Source organism: Canis aureus, chromosome 7 (assembly GCF_053574225.1).
Source record: "Canis aureus isolate CA01 chromosome 7, VMU_Caureus_v.1.0, whole genome shotgun sequence".
NCBI lineage: Eukaryota > Metazoa > Chordata > Mammalia > Carnivora > Canidae > Canis > Canis aureus.
The window spans coordinates 51981328-52007375 of NC_135617.1; the positions used below are offsets into that span (position 1 = coordinate 51981328).

At 40.0% G+C, this 26048-nt stretch overlaps 1 long non-coding RNA gene and 1 other non-coding gene across 2 annotated transcripts in view; one reads left to right on the top strand and one right to left on the bottom strand.

Annotated features, from left to right (window-relative positions):
• Positions 1 to 1272: 1272 nt before the first annotated feature.
• LOC144316856 (uncharacterized) overlaps positions 1273 to 26048 on the top strand; it is a 37948-nt gene continuing 13172 nt past the window's right edge. The window contains exon 1 of the long non-coding RNA XR_013382699.1: positions 1273 to 1779. This is a non-coding gene — a long non-coding RNA (uncharacterized LOC144316856). The remainder of the gene's footprint in view (positions 1780 to 26048) is intronic.
• LOC144317979 (U6 spliceosomal RNA) lies at positions 4689 to 4795 on the bottom strand. The gene has a single exon (XR_013383842.1). It is a non-coding gene; the product is annotated as a U6 spliceosomal RNA (small nuclear RNA).

The following is a 26048-nucleotide window of genomic DNA, read 5'->3' on the forward strand; positions in this document are numbered from 1 at the left end:
GTGGCAGTCCTTCCTCCTGAGGCAGGTGGGAGGGGGCAGCTGCAGGACAGTCAACCCACAGTTGGCAGCTCCGGGCACCTTCCTCTGGCTGCCACTCTGCTCCGTGCTGCCCCGCTCACTCACACTGACCTGTTTCCCGGGGCTGCTGTGCCACCGGGCCTTTGTCCCCACCTCTGCCATCCTTCCCTGGCCTGGGAGGGCTGGCAGCGGTGCCCTCAACCTCTGACTCCCTTGGGGTGTGGGCTCCTAGCTACCCTCACACCTGCTCAAGGGATCTCACTGGGGACCCGAGTCCTGGGCTGGAAGGCCCGAGTCCAGTGGCAGGAGCGTTGGGCAGGGTGCACTGCCTCCCACCGTAGTTTCTCCCAGGACAGGACTTGGTGCTCAGGCTGGCCTTTCTGCCCGGCTCCTTGGCAGTCGTGGTTTGTCCCCTAGGATCCTCACTGTTCTTCCCTGCAGTCTCGCTTACAATAAGCCACCCCGCCCTCCTCAAGTCTCTCAATTTGTGAACATGCCCATATCCCGGCCATGGAAGGGTCCAAGTTCACTCTCATTGGAGCATCTGACCCACCTTAAGAGTTCCTTGGCTCAGGAAGCAGAAGGAAGATGGACATAGCAGGTGGGGCAGACTGCCAAAGTGACCAAGCAGCTCTGATACCCAAGCAGGTGAGCCTAAGGCATCCCTGGATGATACCTGTCACACAGCGCTCAGGGACTCGGGGGTGGGGGGAGGGGGTGGCTAGGCACTCACAGCATCCAGGGACATTTACTGAGGCTCCACCATCAGGGCCTGGCAAAGCCCCCTCTGCAGCACTTCAAAATAAGAATTTAAAAATTCCATAGTATCGCCAACATTGCAATGCCCAACACATACACACACACACACACACACACACACACACACACTTGCATATCAGTTGTCATTCTGCCTCCATTAGCCTGTTTCATCAGAGTACTTTTGGTTTCTCCTGCTGGATTTTAGTGATTCTGTGGTAACAAAAGCTGCCAGGGTTCAACTATGAGCTGGAGAGACTCCGCACCGTGGTCTGATGTAAAGAACTCTTGGCTTTGGATGTGGAAATGTGCTTGGATGACCTGAGGTCACAAGGCTGACTTTAAATGATAGCTTCCTTAGAAATGCTGGACATTTCTCAGAAACCATCAAAGCCTGCCATGGTTTGCATGACTAAGTGTATTATAAGCAAAAAAAAAAAAAAAAAAAAAGTCTTTGATGCTGTTCTCCTTGGCTTTTGGCTTTGGCTAAGCCACATCATTACAACATAGATGAGCTATGGGCAGCTTGCTCTGGGCAAGCCAGCCCTGAAAGATACTGCTGAAGAACTCATGAAATGTAGACTACGAAGATTAAGATCTCCACACTCCGCTCAAAATAAAGCATCTTTTAAGGAAGCAGCCAGAGTGGTGACAAGGTCAGGTGAAAAGAGCAGCTAAAGACTGAGCTCACCTGGGAAATCTCCTTCACTGCTGGTTCGGGAGTGTGGTGTCAGCATCACGGAGTGGAAAGGACTACGTGTCAGAAGAGGCTGTAGGGGAGGTACACCATCTCTTCTACCCCTCAGGTTCTGTGACCAAGGCCCTGGGAATTAAACTGCCAAAGGACAGATGAACAGAGTTAAAAGATTTATCTCACATGCATATGGAGGGCCTCCTAGACATGAAATGAGACCCCCAAGACACGGTCAGACCCAAAGGACAATAAATACGTAGAGAAGTGACAAGACCGTTTAAAGAAAAAAGGCTCTTGAGCTTCTGGGGTTGGTAAGTTGTGGGAATGGATGGAATGTGAACACTTAGGAAGTCTGGTTATAGCACTTCCTCTCGGTGCCATCTTGGGACTGATGGGTCTGGAGTTCTCTCCAGTGATTCAGTCCTGCCCTTCCAGGTACAAGAGAGAGCAGGAGGGGATCCCTTCCCAATGGGAAGTCTTTTCCCTGTTTTTAGGCAAATGGGGAGGGTAGAGAGCTTTTCCTGTGGTCTGTTTCTCAGTTGTATTCGGCTCAAAACAACTCTTACACCAAAGTGGTGTATTTGGGAGTGACATGTTCTGTTAACATTCAATTTCATATAAGTTATCAATAGTCCATCTCCTGCTAGGCTGGAAGCACTCTAAGGGTGAGGACTGTACCCATCTTGCCCACCATTGTATTTCCAGAACCTAGCACAGCACCTGGTCCATTTATTTGGCTATGAATTTGTGGGTGACTGATGTTGAGCTGCTCTGGACCTCAGCTTCCTTGTCTGTGAAGCGAAGATAATAATCTTGTCTTAGCATCACTAGATCTCTTTCTACACTGACACAGAGGTTCCCAGGGTGGACATAAGAAGGAGACAGTATAATCTCTTATTTTGGAAAAAATAGTGTTAAGTGTAAACATTTTTTTTCGCCATTTAAATGGTAGCTCTTCCTTATTTGAATATTCCCAGGGAAATATGGCAAGCTATGATGGGAAGCAGATCAAGACACATCGCAGCAAACAACCCATGAGAGTTTTTTTCATTTTGTTCCCTCCTGTAACACATTTTGCTGGGAGTCTGAAATGTGTGGATGCACACCACTCATATTTCTTCTGCTCAGGAAATTGCACCATGGTGGGGATGGCTGGAGGGGCAGCAAGTGTTCATTTCCCAAGTGCTACATTCACAAAGGCAGGAAGGATAAGAACCCAGAAACCCATCTTTGCTTAGCTGCAAAACAGAGTTTTTGAAAAATGTGGCCCTGTGACATGTCCTCTGTGTTTTTATCAGAAGAATGATAGCGGCAAATCTGTGGCTTAGTGGGAAAAAGTCCTTAAGTTTGGAGTTGGGTGTCTCAGATCCTAACCAGGGCACACTTTGCTTTGTCCTTGAGCAAACCATACTTCTCTCTGGGGCTGTTTCCTCCTTTGATCTTAATGTTTATAAGACCCCTCTGGGCTCTAACATTTTTAGGAAGGTAATATCAGTAGTACTGATTTGGATTAGCCAAATCCAGGTGCTGCTCCTTCAGGGCATCTCTTCCCATTCCCTGGTGATCCTGGCATCCCCCAAGTCAGCAGGGCCAGCACCTGGACCCACACCCCCAGGTGGATGAGGAGGCTGCTTGGCTCATTAAGAGATCCCAAGTGACCCAGGGCGCAGCTAAGAGACTTGGGGCATGCTGGGGGAAAAGTGGAGCCCTGGGGAAGTGCTGCAAGGAAAAGGCAGAGTTTTGCTCCATGAGCAGCAGGTCCAAGGATTCGGTAAAAGCTGGTGAGTCAATCAGGCCCAGTCTTCCAGGTCTGAGATTAGCCAGGAGAAACTCTGCTCAGTCCCATAAAGCTGGAAGAAGCCCAGACATCCATCCAGGACCTACAAGGAATATCCTGGGGCTTAGTGAGGGCAGGTTGGGGACCCAGGAAGGGACTGTGCACACAAGTTCCTGACAATTTAACACCACATCTTCTCTCTGAAGCCTTGTGATGTGTGGTGCATGCTGGGATATGGGAGAAAGTGCAGCAGAGGTGAAACACAATCTCTGAGAGTGCCCCAGAGGCCCAGAGTACATTGTATATAATTACTGAATTATTCTTTGGCTGGGGATAATTCAGGGAAGGCCTCCAGGAAGAGGAGTAGAACTCTTGAAGGAAAGCCGGAGGAACTGGGAGAAAAACATTCCAGAGCCAGCAGAGCAAAGGTGCGCGGGGTGGAGAGATGCCTCAGGTGTCCTGGGAACCAGACCTCCTCTTGGTGAGCCAAAGACCTAAGCTAATGGGAGACACTATTGGAAAGGTAGGTCACTGCTGAATCTTTCTGAGACTAGAATGCAACACTCCTGATTTTGGATTTAGCCTCACAGTAAAGTAAAAAACTGGCCGATTGCATTTATTCTGCAGATGGCTTTTGTTTGGCCTGTGTAGTGTGTGTGTGTGTGTGTGTGTGTGTGTGTGTGTTTAATTTGAGCCAACCTTTTAAAATATGGACCTAAATTTCACATACTACCCAGATTTCCAGCTTCCCCTTAATCATGGGAAGATCTGGTCTTGTGGAGAAAATCCGAAGGAGTGAAGTAGCCAAGTCCCTTTTGGATGAGCCACATAGGGTCCAGCTATCGTAACTGCATACTTGCCTCACCTGGCTCGGCCCATTTGTGGCACCCTCCAGACCCAGGCCATAGAAGGTGGCACCTTGGGGTTAATAGCAGTAAGACTAGTCACGGGCAGCAGTTGGGTGGGGCACTGGCAGGAATGGAGGCAGGACGCCTGCTAGAGATGGTTGCAGAGGTTCGAGCAGAGCCTAGGTGATGGCAGTGCATGAAAAGAAAGAGCTGGCTTTCGATGTCAAAGGACTAGGTGCTGCCTGGTGGTGTGAGGTGAACGCCAGTGAGGTCTCTGTCCCAAACTCATTCTCAACAAGTGTGAAGCCCATGCTCAAACCCTAATAATATCTTAAACCTGATCATTTCACCTTCCTTATCTCATCAGATCCACCATACCCCTGAGAATGTGGTATAGTCACTGACACCTCCATTCTGTGGGTGAAAAAGTTGAGATTCTGAGATGGTTGGTTATTTGCCTAAAGCCCCTCAGCCAGAAAACAGAAATACCTGAACAAAATACCTTTGGGCTTCCAACCCGAATCCACCTCCGTTGGTCGGGTGTATGCCTCCATGTTGCACAAAGTACTCCTATCTGGTTTTATCTTTAAAAAAAAAAAATATGGAATGTTTTACAAATTTGAGTGTCATCCTGTGCAGGGGACATGCTAATCTTCTCTGTATCATTCCAAATTTGAGTTTATGTCCTGCCAAAGTGAGTGCATCTCTCTGTTTTTTTTAACAGTGCAGATACATCTAGCCAGGAGAAAGCACTCCCGTTCCTAGCAAAGCATGATGACCTGCTGATAGAGAAGGCACCGTAGCCTAGGGGCCAGGCAGAGGCTCCGAGCCAGCCTGCCTGGCTGTGAATCCCATCACTTCTACTTACTGGCAAGTCACTAAATATTGCTGCCTCATTTTCCTTGCCTGGAAGAAATGATGGCAGCGCTGACTTCACAGGGTTGTTGTGAGGATTCAGTGGGCTACTACATGCTCTTTCATTGTTATGTACATTCTTCATAAGCCTGTCCACAGCCCTGGGTCTCTTGTGCTGAGCAGAGAACAGCAGGGGCACTGGGGAGATTTGTGTGGATGTGGAAGGGGCATCGGGACACCCTCTCTGCATGGTGATTGCCAACAAGAGGCTATATTGGTGATTGAAGAGCCATCTGGATCATTATGGGTGGTAGAGAGTGGGAGATGGGACTTGTCCTTGCTTTGGACCATCCTCCTAGGGAGTTAGGCTTGGAGTTTTGTATTCCTGGGACAGCCAGAGGAAAGATACTTGAGGCTGGTGGAAGTGACAACACTCAGCTATAGGCACCTGGCTGGAGGTAGACTATGTGCTGGCTGGTCATAATCACGGGTACTAAACAGCTGATATTGTGCCCAGGGTGCTAACTGCCTAGAGACACTGCCTTCTGGAAACCCTGGGCCCATAACCTGCACTTAGATCCCTCAGAATGGGAGCACTGAGTCTGAGTGATGTTCATATAGGCCAGGCAGTTTGCATAGCTGTGGTAGGCAGAAGGATGACCCTAATACCTAGGACAAAACATTACGTAGCTGGCCCATTAACTGTGCTAATGTAATTAAAGGAAGGACTTTGAGATGGAGAGACTAGCCTGGACTATCCAAATGGACCCAATCTAATCTTATTGCTCCTTAAAAGCAGAGAAACATTGCTAGCTGGGGTTGGGGGTGGGGGTTGGTTAAGGAAGATGCAGGCCACAGGTTTTGTAAAAGGAGGATGGGGGCCTTGAACCAAGAAATGTGGGCAACCCCTAGAAACTGTGAAAAGTGAGGGAATTGATTCTCCCCTAGAACCTCCAAAAAGGAACACCACCCTGCAGACACCGTGATTTTAGCTCAGAGAGACTCACATCAAATGTCTCTCCCTCCAGAGATGCCTAAAACTCTTTTGGAACCAAGGAAGATAGGAAGTGGCACAGAAAGGTTTCAGAGTCTAAGTATTTGGGCCACATCCAAGGGGGAAGTGTCATTGGAGTCAAAGGTCAAACCTTAAGTAGCACATTTAAGGAAATGGGAGCCAAGTTTTAGCTGGACCTGGGTGTTGAGAGTGTTTGAACCTCCAGACAGAGGCTATCCCTGAAGCCATCTCTCTAACTACTGGGTAACCTGCTCAACACTTCTGGTTAGTTCTCTCTCCTTCAGGATAACTCAGTGTTTCTCAATGAGGCAAGGACAGGGGTAATTTTTCCCTCAGGAAATATTTAGCAAAATCTGAAGAAATTTTTGGCTGTCACAGTGGGAAGGGGAATTGCTCCTAGCATCTAGCGGGTAGAGCCCACAGGTATTGCTAAACATCCTACAATGGGCAGGAACTACACTCCCCCAACTAAGAATGATCTACTCACAAATGTCAACAGTAGAAGGGTTGAGACACCCAGAGGTAGACACACTGGGAGGAATGGGTTCAAATCCACATGGCTGATGAGTGAAAGACAACCCTGCTTTTCCAGCTCTTCACTGAAAGGCAGCCATCCCTCAACCAGTCCGCGGGGTGCTGAAAGTCTGGTTGGTTCCTCCAACCACATAGAGGACCAGCCCCAACTCAGGCATTTATGACAGGCAGGAACTGGGATGAGTAAAAGAAGGTAGTTTTGAGTAACTACCAATGGCACAGGGATAGTCTCTCTGTAAACCACTGCCTCATCTCCCGGTCAGTATATCTACTGTTTCTTGGAGGTGCCTATCCCATTCCAGCAATTTATCCCCTTGACAATGCCTTTCTAGGACTGAGCAGAAAATTCCAGGGACTATTTCAGTGATCAGGAGATAGAGCTAATCTCAGGATAGCCTCTGATTCACCCTGAGCTCTTCTCCCTTTGTATTTATCCATCATCCCCACCTATCAAGATAAATCAGGTGGTCACTGCCTACCTTGGTCGGGCAGTGGGGCAGAGGGGTTGAACCCCTGGTTAAGGTGTAAAGGCACCAGCCATGTGTGCTGCTATAAGGAGGCTTTGAAATAATTGTTTCACTTCTAGTTTGCAGGGAGTTTGACACAATTTATGTGGTATGAGGAAGTCTCCCCACTGTACAAATGAGGAAACAAGGCTTTGAAAGACAATGTTTCTCAAACATGAGGGATTGTGGTTCTAGGTGGTAAAACCCCTAGCTACCCGCCAGGACACATCAGGATAATCTTCACCAAATTATCCCCAAGGCCAACAATTAGTGTTACCACATTTACCTTCAAAATGCATTAAACTCACACTTTGCTCACACTTTTTATCACTCCATTTCTCACCATTGTGATAACCAGTATTAATGCCCCTCACCTTCCCTATCCCAAACCCTGCCAGTACTGCTTTGGTGAAACTGGCAAGGAGACAGAACATTTTCCCAACATACCAGTGTCCCACGGCACATAAGGACAAAGACAACCAGGGTACCCATTAGTGAATGGCAGATATGAGGCTGGCAAATGCAAATGCTGGTTATCTCTGGTGGCAGGTTTATGGGTAAATGCCAATTTCTTCTTCTTTTTATTTATTTTTTTTTTTTTTTGCCAATTTCTTCTTAATGCCTCTCTGCATTTTCCAAATTGGGTATAATTATTCTATAATCAGAAAAAAAGTTTTGAAGCATGTATTTCTTTAAAAAATAATAAGAAAGATGTGAATCTGGAGCCTACATCTTTTCAAACTGAGTCAGGTCCTGTCATCTTCACTTGTCAGTAATATTTGCTAAAAAGTTTGGAAAATTCATGGGTGCTTCCCAGGGTGCCATGTCATTGGAAAGTGAGGGAAGAAAAGGCAAAAGAACACTGCCTGTCTCACAAAGATTAGGGAGAGGGCTGTAGCATGCTTCCTCCATGGTCCCTGACCCTAAGCATCTAGGCTTAATGACTGTTTCAGTAGAAGAAGACAAACCTACTCTTTTTTTTTTTTTTTAAGATTTCATTTACTTATTTGAGAGAGAGAGAGAGAGAGATCATGAGCAGGGAGAGGGGTAGAGGGAGAGGGAGAGAAAGAGAGAATCTTAAGCAGACACCATGGCTGAGTATGGAGCCCAATGTGGGTCTCGATCTCATGACTCTGAGATCATGACCTGATTTGATGGTCTGATCATGATCAGACCTGAGTCTGATGCTCAATTACCGAGCCATCTGGACACCCCAGAAGCCTGTTCTTTTTTAAAGAAAACTTGTTCTTTCTTAAAGCTTCTTGGTCTTTATATTTCCCCTGCCTCTTCAAGTTCTTCAAGATTGTTTTTCCTCACTTGGATCTGCTTTGAGACCATTATTTCTGCTTCAAATAGTTCTATTTATTGTTGAGTTGTGATAGGGGTAAACAGGGTCAGGAACAGGTGTTTAATATCGAGAGTCTCCATGATGCTTATAATGATCATCTTTTGTACTCTATCATTACAGAAGAACTAGCTGCACTGTCTCTTACTCAGTTCTCAAGATTAGACTCCTCAGAATAGATATATGATATGTCATACACATAGGACAAGGCCATTGGATTCTGGAAGGGGCATTCAATTTAGGGGAGGTGGAGGCTTTCTTGCTCTTGACTATTTCGGCTCAAGGATTATAAACTTGTGCTTCTGTTTTTTTTTTCTTCAATATTTTATTCATTTATTTAAGAGGGAGAGAGAGAGAGAGCACAAGAGTGAGTGAGAGCGCAAAAGCAGAGGGAGGGAAAAGCAGACTCCTCTCTGGTAGGGGGCTCAATGCAGAGCTCTATCCTAGACCCTGGGATCATGACCTGAGCCGAAGGCAGATGCTTAACCAACTGAGCCACCCAGGCACCCCTACTTTTTACTTCTTAAACTAATGTTCTCGAGGACCAATTTGAGCATTTGCTTTCATTTGACCATGTACTCTTTTAGTGTTTCCAGTCTCCTCCTCTTTAACTTGGCTCTGTGCACTCCTTAGGGTTTCTCAATATTCCTGATTTCTCTTGACTCTTCCATGTAATTTCTCAGGTTTTCCTGATAAGAATTAAGAAGGTTACTCCTGGATAGGATTAGGAAATCATTGATATTTGCCTAACATACTACCAGGGGTTTCCTGTGACCTTCCATGCCTTTCCTTTTGTATCCCCCTTTGGAGCGTCACTGCCTTCCATTAATTTCTCCTGAGCTGTCCAAAGCCTGAACAATGTTCTAGACCTCCATATCCTGCCTGCATTAAGGGCAATCTTATCCAATGGTCAGGGAGAAACAGAAGGTAACTTGTACTTCCCAATCCTGTGCCCAGAGCACAGGTATCACAAATCAGTCAGTGAACTCCCTACCGAGTTCACACTCAGCACCAGAATCTGCCTCCACTGGCACTCAGGCGACCACAACCAGTTGACTAAATTGGTTGATTTGACACGAGCTTATTTGCCCTGGTGTCAGGGGATTTCTGATCTAAACTGCCCAGTTGAGAAAGGTCATAAGCATAGTCTTAGGTTAGTTTGGTTGGTTTTCAAGATTTCTGGGGGTTCCTACTTTTACAGAGTTGTTTTCTCCCACCACCCGAGTGTTACTGTTCTTTTAGAGAATCCTGTGCAATAATAGTTTCTATAGACAGAGGATCAATTATGTGCTGGGGCTTAACATCTGTAGTATTCTGTTGTCACAGCAATGCTGCAGGTGGTCATCATCATCCCTAGTTTACAAATAAGGGTCCAGGGGCTAAGTGGAGATAGCAAGTGCTAGTAAGAGTGAGAGTTCAAGGCTTTCTAACTCGAGTTCAGGGTAGTCTTCCTGTTTTCCACTACTTTCTTCTCCCTTCAAGTTCTGAGTTAGGGGAAGGCATTACTCCTTCATCCCTGGGGGAATAAGATCCTTTCTTTCCTGTTCAGTTCTCAGGGATTCAAAGGAATCCTGTTTGAGGTTGGAAAGATATATAGATGAGAGACTCTAGATTTATAGAAGCTCCAATGTTATCACTTGCCCCCAATGGCACTAGCCTCTACAACAATAGGCTTGAATTGGGGGCACCCAGGCAAGGAACTCCTTGAGTAGAGAAGGTAACAGGCCTCACCTCCACTGCAAGGTTACTGTGATGGTCAGACTTGGAATCAGCTTGGGTTTATTGAGCATTTACTATGTGTCAGACTCTGAGCTCATGCTCTTTGATCCAATTTGTGGTCTTTGCACCACATCACACAGCTAGCTCCTCACATCACCTCACATCACAGTGCTCCAATTAAGGCAATCCTGCAGAGGAAACCTCTCACAGATGGGAATGAAGAAAGATCAAAGCAGGAGGGGGAACTCTGCTTCTACCTCAAGGGAATGTGAGTCATAAGGCAAGGGGAAGGTATCTCTCAGCAACTGTCCACATTAACCCAGGTTTGTGGGCTTGGGCCTGCAAGCAACTAGCCATATTTTAGAGAAACCAGACTGCAATCAAGAAGAGATTTGAGGGAAGTAGGACCAGGCATATTGATGCACACTTTAGGGCTGTTGCTGATTCCAGGCATTAGGCTTTGTTAGCCACCAGCAGAAGTTGCTGAACCTTCTGAGGGCAATGAGCAGTATTCACAGGCAGTCACTCTTCACCCACTAAAGAAACACCAAAGCCATTTTCTTTTTTCCTGTCAGGAGCAAGGAAAATAGCTAGACCAGAACAAATAATCTTCATTCTGAGTTAAATCTGATTAAAAGCTGTTTGTAGGGCAATGGCCTTGTATCTAGAGTGATCATTCATCCCAGTTTGCCCAGTTTAACAGTGCCATTTATGCTTGTTGTTTCAGTGTAATTAGAAAACACATTCCTCTTTCCACTAAAAAAAATGTTCTGATTTGACAATAAATTGACTGTGTGGTTACCTTGCTTATACAGCAGGTTTCAACTTACTGTTCCTTAGGCCTGCATGCAATAAAATGGGCTGGATAGATTTCCAATGTTGAAGGAAAAGTTAATCTGCACACACTTCCATTTTGTGCAAAAGAAGCCTAAGCCACTGATGAAATTTACACTCCATTCATCTTCAATCTGCTGTGCGCTCATGCCTGCATGTGAGCACGCACACACAGAGTGTCTGGTGTCAATTACCATTCTTTGGACAGTCCCACATGCTTTTGTGAATCTCCGTTTCATGGCCAAATGCCTATTGGAGTCACAAGAAGGAGGTACAAATAAGGAAGTCTTGAGTGGATTTATTTTTTTTTAAGATTTTATTTATTTGTGAGAGATACACCGAGAGAAGCAGAGACACAGGCAGAGAGAGAAGCAGCCTCCTCACAGGGAGCCTGATGCAGAACTTGATCCCGGACCCCAGGACCTCACCCTGATCTGAAGGCAGACACTCAACCGCTGAGTCACCCAGGTGTCCCCTTGAGTGGATTTAATAGTGATATACCAAATCTTGAATTGGGTGGGAAACTAATGGGAGGCAGGGCTGGGGGCCTCCAAATATAAAGTAGTCACAGATCCAGCCTGTTGCCTGGAAATAGGGACAAGTTGGCCTCTCTTCTACCCCTTCCCAGCTTTTTTACCCCCACCCCTGCCCCAGATGACTCATCCCAGGATCCCTTTCCTATTCAGTCCAAAATAGGATGTTCAATTTCCTCAAACAGCCAAGATACACTTGCTAGATAAAAATGTGCCAAGACAACTTGGATTCCTTGGCTGACTATTGAGGACTTCAGCATGGCAAGAGTCAGAGCCCTGTCATCAAGATGGCATTTCATTTCGGATACACACCTTATCCTATCATTTGCAGATTTGAAGGCCAATCAGAAGGATGTGGGAATGCTTCTGTTTTCTTGTGGAAAAACAGCTCCCCATAACACTGGCCACAAATAAAAGCAAAAATAATGGTGGGACAAGAGTGTCACCTAGCGGCAAAGACATGCTTTCATTTATTTCTTGCAATAAAGCTAGGATCAAAAGCCCATAGAATGTGCCCACTGCTTACTAGGGATTATTGTTATTATTTTAATTAGAGTATAGTTGGCATAGAATGTCACATTAGTTTCAGGTGTGCAACATGGATGACTTTTGCAAGTCTGTATGTTATGCTATGCTCACCACAAGAATAGCTACCGTGTGTCACAATACAATATGATTAGAATTAATAATTATTAAATTATTATTAGAATATAGTATTCTATTAGAATACCATTATTATTAGAATACCATTGTGTATCTTTCCCATGCTGTATGCTTTATCCCCATGATATTCCATAGCTGGAAGCCTATATTTTTCCATTCCCCTTCATCCTTTTTGCTCATCCCACTACCTCTTCTCCTCTGGTAATCATCAGTTTATTCTCTGTATTTGTGAGTTTGTTTCTGCTTTTTGTCTGTTTATATATATTTGTTTTGTTTTTTAGTTTCCACATATAAGTTAAATCATAGGGTATTTGCTTTTCTCTGGTTTGACTTATTTCACTTAGCATAATAATCTCCCATTCATTCACGTTGTTGCACATGGCAAGAGCCCATTCTTGTTTATGGCTGAGTAATATTCCAGTGTGTGTGTGTGTGTGTGTGTGTGTGTGTGTGTGTACACACATCATTTCTTTTTGCATCCATAAATCAACAGACACTTGGGTTGCCTCCATATCTTGGATATTGTAAATAATGCTACAGTGAACACAGAGGTGCATATATCTTTTTGAATTTGTGGGGGTTTTCCCTTGGGTAAATATCTGGTGGTCGAATTACTGGATCATATGATATTTCTAGTTTTAATTTTTAAAGAAACTTCCATGCTGTTTTTCACAGTGGCAACACCAATTTACATTCCCACCAACAGTGCACAAGGGTTCCCTTTTCTCCACATCCTCACCAACACTTTGTTTCTTGTCTTTTGATTCTATCCATTCTGACTGGTGATAGGTGATGCCTCACTGTCGTTTTGGTTTGCATTTCCCTTATGATAAGTGATGTTGAGCATCTTTTCATGTCTGTTGGCCATCTGGATGTCTTCTTTGTAAAAATGTCTGTTCAGGTACTTTGCCCATTGTCTAATCAGATTATTTGCTTTTTTGGTGTTGAGCTGTATAAGTTCTTTATGTATTTTGGGTATGATCCTTTTATCAGATATTTTATTTACAAGTCTCTTCTTCTTAGGTTGCCTTTTTGTTTTGTTGGTGGATTCCTTTGCTGTGCAAACACTTTTTAGTTTGATGTAGTTTGAACAGGTTTCTTTTGCTTTTGGTTCCCTTGCCTGAGGAGACATATCTAGAAGAATGTTGCTAAGGCTGATAACAAAGAAATCACTGCCTGTTTTCTTCTAGGATTTTTGTGGATTCATGTCTCACATGAATAATACATTTTGAGTTTATTTTTGTGTGTGCTGTGAGAAAGTTGTCCGGTTTCACTCTTGCATGTAGCTGTCCAGTTTTCCCAACTCCATTTATTGAAAAGACTGTTTTTCCCCATTGTATATTCTTGCCTCCTTTGTCATAGATCAATTGACCATAAAACCATGGATTTGTTTCTGGTATATTCTGTTCTGGTATATTCTGTTCCACTGGTCTATATGTCTTACTGTTGATTGCTACAGCTTTTTTTTTTTTTTTTAAAGATTTTATTTATCCATTCATAGAGACAGAGAGAGAGAGAGGCAGAGACACAGGCAGAGGGAGAAGCAGGCTCCATGCAGGGAGCCTGACATGGGACTCGATCCCGGGTCTCCAGGATCACACCCCAGGCTGCAGACTATACTAAACCGCTGCGCCACCAGGGCTGCCCTGATTGCTACAGCTTTGTAGTATATCTTGAAATCTGGAGTTGTGGAACTTTTGGCTTTGTTCTTTTTTCTCAAGATTGCTTTGGCTCTTTGGGGTCTTTTGTGGTTCCATATGAATTTTATAGAACTTTGGTTCTGTGAAAAATGCAGTTGGTATTTTGATTGGGATTGCATTGAATCTACAGATTGCTTTGATTAATGTAGACATTTTGACGATATTAATTCTCCCAATCCATTAGCATGAGATGTCTTTCCATTTGTTTGTATCATCTTCAATTTCTTTCATCATTGTTTCAGTTTTCAGAGTACAAGTCATTCACCTCCTTGGTTGTCTGTTCCTAGATATTTATTCTTGTAGTTCAATTTTCTTGTAGTTCAACAATTGAAATTGTTTTCTTAATTTCTACTTCTGCTACTTCATTATTAGTGTACAGAAACAATCAATTTCTGTGTATTAATTCTGTATCCTGCAAGTTTACTGAATTCATTTATTCTGATAGTTTTTAGGTAGTATTTAGAGTTTTCTGTGTATAGTATTATGTCATCTGCAAGTAGTGACAGTTATATTTCTTCCTTACCAATTTAAATGCTTCTTATTTCTTGTCTGATTGCCGGGCTAGGACTTTAGTATTATGTTGGATAAAAGTAGTGAGAGTGAACACCCTTGTCTTGTTCTGATCTTAGAGGAAAAGCTCTTGGTTTTCATCATTGAGTATGATGCTAGCTGTGGGGTTTGTTATAAGACCTGGGTCCTGCCTTATGTGGCATTTATTATGTTGAGGTGTATTCCCTCTAAACCCACTTCATGCTTTTATCATGAACAGATGTTGAATTTTGTCAAGTGCTTTTTCTGCATCTATTGAAATAATCATAGGATTTTCATCCTTGGTTTTGCTGATGTGTTATATCATGTTGATTGATTTTGTGAATATTCAACCATCTTTGCATGCCCAGAATAAATCTCACTAGATCATGGTGAAAAATCCGTTTAATGTATTGTTGAATGTGGTTTGCTAATACTTTGCTGAGGATTTTTGCATCTATGTCCATCAGGAATGTTGGCCTATGGTTTTACTTTTTTAGTGTCTTAGTCTGGATTTAGTATCAGGGTAATGTTGGCTTCATAAAATGCATTTAGAAGCTTTCTGTCTTCTGTTTTTTTCCCATCCTCCCCCCACAATAATTTGAGAATAGGTATTGACTCTCCTTTAAATGTTTAGTAAAATTCACCTATGGTACATCTGGTCCTGGACTTTTGTTTGTGGGAGGTTTTGACAACCAATTCAATCTCATTACTAGAAAACAGTCTGTTCAGAATTTTTATTTCTTCCTGACTTAGAATTTTTAGAAGATTGTGTATTTCTAGGAATTTATCTGTTTCTTCTAGGTTGTCCAATTTATTGGCATCTAATTTTTCAGAATAGTCTTATAATCCTTTGTATTTCTGTGGTGCTGGTTGTTACCTCCCCTCTTTCATTTCAGATTTTATTTATGTCCTCTCCCTTTTTTCCCCCTTGAGTCTGTCTAAAGGATTATCAATTTTGTTTATTTTTCAAAGAATCAATTCTTGGTTTCATTGATCTTTTCTATCTTTTTCAGGTATTGCTTGTTTGTTTTTAGCCTTTATTTCTGCTCTAATCTTTATTATCCTTCCCTCTACTAACCTTGGGATTTGTTCATTCTCCTTTTTCTAGTTCCTTTAGATATGAGGTTAAATTGTTTATTTGAGATTGTTCTTGTTTCTTGAAGTAGGCTTGGATTTCTATGTATTTTCTTCTTAGAACTGCTTTTACTGTGTCCCAAAGATTTTGGATTGGTGTATTTTCATTTTTCATCAAGTTTTTAAAATTTCCTCTTTCATTTCTTGATGAGAAGAAATGAAAAAAACATGCTGTTTTAGTAGCATGTTTTTTTGGCCTCCACATGTTTGTGCTTTTTTTTTTCTTGTGAATGATTTCTTTTGGTTCTTACAGCTGTGGTTGGAAAAGATGCATGATATGATTTCAGTCTTCTTAAATTTATTGAGACTTGTTTTGAGGCCTAACATATGACCTCTCCCCGTGAGCGTTCCATGTATACTTACAAAGAATATATATTTTATTGGTTTTGGATGGAATGATATGTATAAATCTGTTAAGTCCATTGAATCTATTTTGTCATTCAATGACACTGTTTCCTTATTGATTTTCTGCCTGAATGGTCTATCCTTTGAAGTAAGTGGAGCATTAAAGTCCCCTACTATTGTATTATTGTTAATTTCTCTCTTTATATCTGTTAATATTTGCTTTATTTATTTAGATTCTCCAATGCTGGGTACATGGAAATCTATATTCTCTTGTCAGATTAATTCCTTTACCATAATATGATGTCTTTCTTTGTCTCTTGTGATAGTCTGTGTTTTAAAGTCACTTTGTCTGATCTCAGTATTGGTACATTAGCTTTTATTATTTAATTTTTTTAGTATAGTTAAAACAAAATGTTACATTAGTTTCAAGTGTACAACTTAGTGATTTGACAAGTTTATGATATGCTATGTTCACTGCAAGTTTAGATACCATCTGCTCCATTACATCACTATTACAATATTATTGATTGTATTCTTTATGTTCTGCTTTTTATTCCCATGACTTACTCAGTTCATAACTGGAGGTTTGAATCTTCCTCTCCCTTTCACCCATTTTGCTCATACCCCACCTACCCCTCTGGCTGTCATCTGTTTGCTTTTCTGTATTGATATATATATATATTTGAGAGAGAGATAGTGAGAGACAGCACAAGCAGGAAGTGAGGAGAGGGAGAAGCAGGCTCCTTGCTGAGCATGGACACCACCACCCCCTCCCCTGCCCTGGATGCATGGCTCCCAACACAGGGTTTTTCTTAGGACCCTCGGATTATGACCTGAGCGAAAGGCAGATGCTTAACTGACTCAGCCACCCAGGCACTCTTGTATTTATAGTTCTGATTCAGCTTCTTGTAGATACATTTTTTTCAGATTCCACATATGGATGGAATCATATTTGTCTTTCTCAGTCTGACTTATTTCACTTAGCATAATAGCCTCTAGAAACACCCATGTTGTCTCAAATGACACATCTCATCCTTTTTTATGGCTTTTTAATATTCCTTGTGTATATATGTCATATTTTCCTTTCTACTCATCTGCTGATGGACATTTAGGTTGCTTCCATGTTTTGGCTATTGTAAATAATGCTGCAATAAACATAGGGTTAAGTAATTTTTAAAGTACTTTTAGTAGGTTTTTTCTTGAGTTAGTGATTTCATTTTTCCTGAGTAAATAGTGGAATTATTGGATCATATAGTATTTCTATTTTTAATTTTTTGAGGAAACTCCATACTGTTTTCTTTTTTTTTTTTCTAAATGAACTCACTAACTACAGTTCTCTGAATCCCTAGTTCTTTTTTTTTTTTAAGATTTTATTTATTTATTCATGAGAGACACACAGAGAGAGGGAGGCAAAGACACAGGCAGAGGGAGTAGCAGGCTCCATGCAGGGAGCTCGACATGGGACTCAATCCCGAGTCTCCAGGATCAGGCCCTGGGCCGAAGGTGGCACTAAACCGCTGAGCCACCCGGGCTGCCCTCCATACTGTTTTCCACAGTAGCAGTACCAATTTACATTCCCACTAACAGTGCACAAAGGGTTCCCTTTTCTCCATATCCTTACAAACAATTGTTATTTCTTGTCTTGATTTTAGGCATTTTAATAGGGGTGAGGTGATGTCTCATTGTGGTTTTGGTTTTCATTTCCCTGAGGATTAGTCATATTGAGCATCTTTTCATGTGTCTGTTGGCCATTTATATATCTTCTTTGGAAAAATGTCTACTCAGGGCCTCTGCCCATTTTTTAAAATCAGATTGGTTTTTTGATTGTATGAGTTCTTTATATTTTTTGGATATTAACACCTTATTGCATATACCTTTTTGTAAATATCTTCTCCTGTTCAGTGGGTTGTCTGTTGTTTTGTTGATGGATTCCTTTTCTGTGCAGAAGCTTTTTAGCTTCATGTAGTTTCAATCATTTATTTTTTGCTTTTGTTTCCCTTGCCTTAGGATGTATCAAGAAAAATGTTGCTATGGCTAATGTCAGAGAGACTACTACCTGTGTTCTCTTCTAGGATTGTTATTGTTTCAGGCCTTATGTTTAGGTCTCTTTTTTTTATGTTTAGGTCTCTAATCCATTTTGAGTTTATTTTTGTATCTGGTATGAAAGTTATCCAGTTTCATTTTTTTACAGGGGACTGTTCAGTTTTCCCAGCACTATTTATTGAAAAGACTGTCTTTTCCCCATTATGTATTCTTGCCTTCTTTGTCATAGATGAATTAATGATATATCTATAGGTTTATTTCTGGGGTCTCTATCCTGTTATATTGATCTATGTGTCTATTTTCATGCCATACCATATTGTTTTGATTAATATAGCTTTCTGGTATATCTTGAAATCTGGAGCTGTGCTGCCTCCAGCTTTGTTCTTCTTTCTCAGGATTGCTTTGGCTTTACGGGGTCTTCTATGATTCCATACAAATTTTAATATTATTTGTTCTAGTTTTGCAAAAAATTTTGTTGGTATTTTGTCAGGCATTGTATTAAATCTGTAGATTGCTTTGAGTAATATAGACATTTTGGCAATATTAATTTTTCCAATCCATGAACATGGAATATCTTTCCATTTGTGTAATCTTCAATTTTTTTCATTAGTGTTTTACATTTTCAGAGTACAAATCCTTTACCCCTTTAGGTAAGTTTATTCCTAGGTATTTTATTCTTTTTGCTGCAACTATAAATGATGTTGTTTTTTACATTTCTCTTTCTGTGATTTTGTTAATGTACAGAAATACTACAGATTTCTGTACATTAGTTTTGTATCCTGCCACTTTACTAAATTTTTAAATTACTTCTAGTAGTTTTTTTGCTGGAATCTTTAGGATTTTCTATGTATAGTATCCTATCATCTGTGAATAGTGACAGCTTACCAATTTGGATGCCTCTAATTTCTTTTTCTTGTCTGATTGCTGTGGCTAGGATTTCTAGTACTATGTTAAATAAAAGTGGTGAGAGTGAACATCGTTTTCTTGTTCTTGATCTTAAAGAGAAAGTTCTCAGGTTTTCACCATTGAGGATGATGTTAGCTGTCGGTTGAAAATTTCATATATGGCCTTTATTATGTTGAGATATATTTCCTCTAACCTCATTTTGTTGAGAATTTTTATCATGAATGGATTTTGAATCTTGTCATACTTTTTCTGCATCTATTGAGATGTGCATATGGTTTTTATTCCTGATTTTGTTGATATGGTGTATGTCATTGATTGATTTACAAATATTGTACCATCCTTACATCCTACAAATATATCCTACCTGATTGTGGTGAAACATCTATTTAATATATCGCTATATGTGGTTTGCTAAGATTTTGTTGAGTAATTTGGCATCTGTATTGATCAGGGATATTGGTCTGTAGTGTGTGGGGCTTTTTGTGGTGTCTTTTCTGGTTTTGATATCAGGGTAAAACTATCCTTGTAGAAGGTATTTAGAAGCTTTCCTTCCTCTTCTATTTCTTCTGAATAGTTTGAGAAGAATAAGTATTAACTCTTCAGTAAATATCTGATAGAATTCATTTGAGAATCCCTCTAATCCTGGACATTTATTTTTTGGTAGTTTTTTAAATTATTGATTCAGTTTTGTTACTTCTACTTGGTCCACTCAGATTTTTCTATTCTTGGTTTAGTTTTAGAAGCTTATATATTTCTAGGGATTTAGCCATTTCTTCTAGGTTGTCCAATTAGTTGGCATATAATTTCTCATAGTATTCTCTTATAGTGCTCTGTATCTCTGTGGAATCAATTGTTGCTTTTCCTCTCTCATTTCTGATTTTATTTATTTGAGTCCTTTTTTTTTTTATATCTTGTCAGGCCTGGCTAAGAACTTGACAATTTTGTTTATCTTTTCAAAGAAACAGCTTTTGGTTTCATTGATCTTTTCTATTTTTTTTTTTTTAGTTTCATTTATATCAGCTCTGATCTATATTATTTCCTTTCTTCTACTTATCTTGACCTTTGTTGTTCTTTTTCTAGAGCCTTTGGGCATAAAGTTAGTTTAAGATTTGCCTTGTTTCTTGAGACAGGCCTGTATTGCTGTGTACTTCTCTCTTAGAACTGCTTTCCTTGAGTCCCAGAGATTTTTGGACTGTTGTATTCTTATTTTCATTTGTCTCCATGTATTTTTTAAATGTATTTCTTCTTTGATTGCTTCATTGTCTCCTTGGATTTTTAGTATTATATTGCTTAGTCTCTGTGTGTTTTTTATTTTTCCAGTTTTTTCTTGTGACTGATTTTTTTGTGTGTGTGACTGATTTTTATTTCATACTGTTGTAGTCAGGAAAAACGCATATGATTGCAATCTTCTTAAATTTATTGAGGCTTGTTTTATAGCCTACTATGTGATCTATTCTGTAGAATGTTCCATGTGTATTTCAAAAGAATGTGTATTTTATTGGTTATAGATGGAATGTTCTGTATATATCTGTTCTGTGCATCTGGTCCAATGTGTCATTCAAAGATACTCTTTCCTTATTGATTTGCTGTCAAGATGATCTATCCATCGATGTAAGTAGAGTGTTAAAGTCCCTTACTATTATTGTATTACTGTGAGTTTCTCTCTTAATGTCCATTAATTTTTGCTTTACATATTTAGATGTTCTGATGTTGGGTGCATAGATGTTTACAATTGTTATATCCTCTTGTTGGACTGGTCCCTTTATGTAATGTCCTTCTTTGTCTCTTGTTACAGTCTTTGTTTTTAAGTCTATTTTATCTGATATAAATATTTGTACCATGGTTTTTTGTCACTTCCATATGTATGGTGAATGTTTTTCTATCCTTTCCCTTTCAGTCTGTATGTGTCTTTAGGTTTGAGGCAAGCTTTCATAGGCAGCACATAAATGTATATTTTTTATTATTCCATAACTCTTTTTATTGTAGCATTTAAACCATTTATCATGTAGTATGATAGGTATTTAGTTACTGCCATTTTAAAATTTTGTTTTCTCATTTTGTATTTCTTCTCTTGCTCTCTGTGATTATTGAGTATTTACAGTGTTTTGTTTGGCTTTCTTTGTCTTTATTTTTTGTGTGTCTATCATAAGATTTGGGTCTGTGGTTAACATGAGGCTCATATATACCATCCTAAGTAAATAACAGTTCATATTAATTTGATAGCCTTTAAGTTCAAATACATAAAAATTTTTTTTAATTGGAAAAGAAAAAAACTTTTTCCTCTCCTCTTCCCATTTTTAGTCTTCTCTTCACATTTTATGTATATGCTATCATGTTTTACATCTTTTTGTTTACATTTTTCTTATGTCTTATTATGGCCATTTCTTTTCCACTTAAAGCAGTTTCTTTCACATTTCTTGTGAAGCTGGTTTAGTCGTAATGAACTACTGTGTATTTCGTTTGGGAAACTTTTTTTTTTTTAGTTTTTTTTAAGACTTTATTTATTTATTTGAGAGAGAGAGAGAGAGAGTGCAAGCAGGGTGAGGGACAGAGTGAGAAACAGACTCCCCACTGAGCAGGAAGCCCAATGCAGGGCTCAATCTCAGGACTCCAGGATCATGACCAGAGCTGGAGGCAGGTGTTTAACCAACTGAGCCATCCAGGTGCCCCCCCCCCTTTTTTTTAGTTTTTTTAAGTTTTTATATTAATTCTAGTTGTTAACATACAGTGTTCTATTAGTTTCAGGTGCACAATATAGTTATTCAACAATTCTGTATGTCACCCAGTACTCATCACAAGTGTGCTCTTTAATCTCCATCACCTATTTAACCCATTCCCAGACTCACTTCCTTCTGGTAACCATCAATTTGTTTTCTATATTAAGAGTCTGTTTATTAGTTTGTCTCTTCCCCCCCTTTTGTTTGCTGTGTTAAATTCCACATATGAGTGAAATCATACAGAATTTGTCTTTCTCTGACTTATTTTGCTTAGCATAATACTCTCCAGCTCCATCCATTTTGTTACAGATGGCAAGATTTCATTATTTTTTATGGCTGAGGGGTGTGTGTGTATGTGTGTGTGTGTGTATGTCACATCTTTATTCATTCATTAGTCTGTGGACATATGGACTGTTTCCATAATTTGGCTGTTATAGATAATGCTGCTATACACACCAAGGTGCATGTATCCTTTTGATTAGTATTTTTGTATTCTTTGGGTAAATACCCAGTAGTGCAATTGCTTGGTAATAGGGTAGTTTTATTTTTTACTTTTTGAGGAAACTCCACACTGTTTTCCAGAGTGGCTGCATTTCCAGTGGGGCTGCAAGTTGCATTCCCACTAACAGTGCACAAGTGTTGCTTTTTCTCTATATCCTTGCCAATACCTGTTGTTTGTTGTGTTGATGATGTTGGGAGTTTTTTGATTACTGATTTAATGTCTTTGATGATTATCAGCCTGTTCAAATGTTCTGTTTCTTCCTGTCAGTTATGGTAGTTTATACATTTCTAGGAATTTATCCATTTTTTCTAGGATGTCCAATTTGTTAGCAAATATTTTTATAATACTCTTATAATTGTTTGTTTTGCTGTGCCTTTATTGCTATTCCTCTTCTCTCATTTGTGATTTTTATTTATTTGAGTCCTTTCTCTTTTTTCTTCTTGATAAATTTGGCTAAAGGTTTATCAGTCTTATTGATATTTTTTCAAAGAACCAGCTCCTGGTTTCATTGATTTGTCTTATTGATTTTGCAGTTTTTATATCATTTATTTCTGCTCTAATCTTTATTATTTACTTCCTTCTGCTGGTTTGGGGTTTCATTTGTTCTTCTTTGTCTGGCTTCTTTCGGTGTAAGGTTAGGTTGTTTGAGATTTTTCTTACTTCTTGAGGTAGGCCTGTAGTGCTATAAACTTCCCTCTTAGAACCACTTTTGCTGCATTCCAAAGGTTTGGACCTTTGTGTTTTCATTTATCTCCATGGACTTTATTTCTTCTTTTGTTTTATTTCCTGGTTGACTCTTGCATTGTTTAGTAGCGTGTTATTTAATCTCCACTTATTTGTGGTGTCTTCAGATTTTTTTCTTGTGGTTGACTTTTAGTTTCATAGCTTTTTGGTCAGAAAAGATGCATGGTATGACTTTGATCTTTTGGAATTTGTTAAGGCTTGTTTTGTGGGCTAATATATAATCTGTTCTGGAGAATGTTTCATGTGCATTTGTGAAGAATGTGTATTCTGCTGCTTTAGGATGGAATCTTCTGAATATAGCTGTTAAATCTGTCTAGCCCAGGGTGTCATCCTCAGCCTTTTTGTTGTTGTTGTTGATTTTCTGTTTAGATAATTTGTCTACTGAGGTAAGTGGGGTGTTAAAGTCTTCTACTATTATTGTATTATTATTGATTCATTCCTTTATGTTTGTTATTTACTGTTTTATATATTTGGGTGCTCCTATGTTGATTGCATAAATATTTAGAATTGTTATATCTTCCTGTTGGATTGCCCCTTTATTATTATATTGTGACCTTTGTCTCTTGTTACCATCTTTATCTTTTTTTTTTTTTTTTTACCATATTTATCTTAAAGTACATTTTGTTCAATATAAGTTTTGCTATTTTGGCTTCATTTTGACATCTATTTGAAATTTAGTAAAAATTTTGCCATCCCCTTACTTTCAATCTGAAAGTGCTTCAGGTGTAAAATGAGTCTCTTGTAGGCACATAAAGATGGGTATTCTTTTTTTTTTTTAATCCATTCTATCACTATCTGGGAAACTCTATTTCTCTTTCAAACCTACATTATAACCTTACCAAGTACACTATTCTTTGTTGTAGTTTTTTTTCCCCTTTCAGCACTTTGAATATATCCTGCTCCTCTCTTCTAGCCTGCAAAGTTTCTGCTGAAAGATCAGTTGATAACCTTATAGGTTTTCCCTTGCAGGCAATTTTCTGTTTCTCTTGCTCCTTTTAGGAGTCTCCCTTTATCTTTAATCTTTGACATTTAATTATCTGTGGTAGTGTGAACCTTCTTAGGTCATCTTGTTTGGAATTCTTTATGATTCTTGGACTTGGATATCTATTTCCCTCCTTAGGTTGGAGAAGTTTTCAGTTATCATTTCTTTAAATATGTTTTCTATAACTTTTTCTCTCATCATCTTCTGGGATATCTATGATATGAATGGTTTTTTGTTTGATGTTGTCCAAGAGATTTCTTAATCTAGCCTCCTTTTTAAAAACTCTTGTCTCTTTTCATTGTTCAGCTTCTGTGCTTTTCATCTCTCTGTCTTCCAGATCAGATCACTGATATATTCTTTTGGATCCTTTTATCTACTGTTGATTCCCTCCAGTGTGTGCATTTTACTTATTGTATTCTTGAGCTCTGATTGATTCTTTTTAAAAATTTAAAAAATATTTTATTTATTTACTTATTTAGAGAAAAAGAGAGAGAGTGAGCAGAGGGGAGGGAGAGGGACAAATGACTCCCCACATTGAACACGGAGCTCAATGTGGGGCTGGATCTCACAACCTTGTGATCCTTGAGATCTCACAACCTTGAGATCCTTGTGATCATGACCTGAGTTAAAATCAAGACTTGGATGCTCAACCAACTGAGCCACCCAGGCATCCCCTGATTTCTTTATTTAAAATTTATTTTAGGGGTGCCTGGGTGGCTCAGTGGTTGAGTGTCTCCCTTCAGTCCAGGGCGTGGTCCCAGAGTCCCAGGATTGAGTCCCACATCCAGCTCCCCACAAGGAGCCTGCTTCTCCCTCTGCCTGTGTCTCTGCCTCTTTCTGTGTCTCACACAATAAATAAATAAAATCATAAATAAATAAATAAATAAATAAATAAATAAAATTATTTATTTTAGAGAGAGTGTGAGTACACAAGAAGGGAGGGGAGCAGAGTAAGAGGAAAATACAGAATCTCAAACAGACTTTGAGCTGAGTACAGAGATGCACAGCTCAGTCTCATGACCCTGAGATCATGATCCAAGCCAAAACCAAGAGTCAGAAACTTAACCAACTGAGCCACCCAGGTGCCCCTCTGATTCTTTTTAATATTTTCTATCTCTTTCTAAATGTCTCGGTGAGTTCTTCCATTGTTGTCTCCCATCCAGTGAGTATCTTTACAGTCATTACTTTACATTCTTGATCAACTGTATTTCTTATCTTGGTTTCATTTAATTCTTTTACTGAATTCTTTCTTGTTCTTCCTTCTGAAGCATATTTTTCTTTCCCCACTTTGTTGGACTTGGTGTTTATTTCTATGGATTAGGCAAACAACTACTTCTCCTAAACTTGAAAGAATGGTCTTGTGTATGGTGACTTCTATGCAGATTGTGTGCACTTGGTGACTTACGGTGCCTGGGGCTGTGGATGTGTATGCTGGTTACTCTTTTATTTTTTAATTTTAATTTTTTTTTTGAGAGAGAGAGAGTGCACACAAACCAGGAAGCAGGGGCAGAGGGAAAGGAGAGGCGGGGGAGGATTTTAAGTAGTGGAGCTCCATGCTCAGTGGAGTATGGGGCCCAACAAGGGCTTGATCTCATGACCCTGAGATCATGACCTGAGCTGAAACCAAGAATCAGACACTTAACTGAGTCATCTAGGTGCCCCAGCTAGTTACTCTTTGAAACAGTGGTATGTCTCCATGTCTTTTGCTGTTCTCTTGCTATTTTATCTGTCTTTGGTTGTTTAGTAGCTGTTCAGTCAGTTCTCAGTTCTGTGTGAGGGATTATTTCATTAATAGGTGTAATTTGGTGTGTTCTGAGGAAAAGGTGAGTTCATAATCCTCCTATGTCACAATATTGAACCAGAACCTATTAGCAATGCCTTTTGTATTAAGTAGATGACCAGTTTCTTATAAAAGGATGTAACTGGGAGCAGCCAGATGGAAGAGATGCACATGGCAGGGTATGTGAAAAGTGCACAGAGCTTCCATGGTCTCTAAGCAAGCCATTCTCTTTAAATCTTCACTTATTCATCAACCTGGAAGTTCTGGCTTTTTTTTTTTTTCTTCTATTTTCATGCTGTATCTTTTTCCATTTTTTCACTTTTAGTCTCTATGTCTTTTAAATTGCTGTCTTTAGGTCTGAAGTGAGTCTCTTGTAGGCAGCATATAGATGGGTCTTGTTTTTATTTATTTTGCTACACTATGTCTTTTGATTGGTACATTTGAACCATTTACATGTAAAGTAATTATTAAGGGATGCCCAGGTGGCTCACTGGCTGAGCATCTGCCTTTGACACAGGTCATGATCCCAGGTCCTGGGATTGAGTCCTACATCAGGTTCCCTATGGG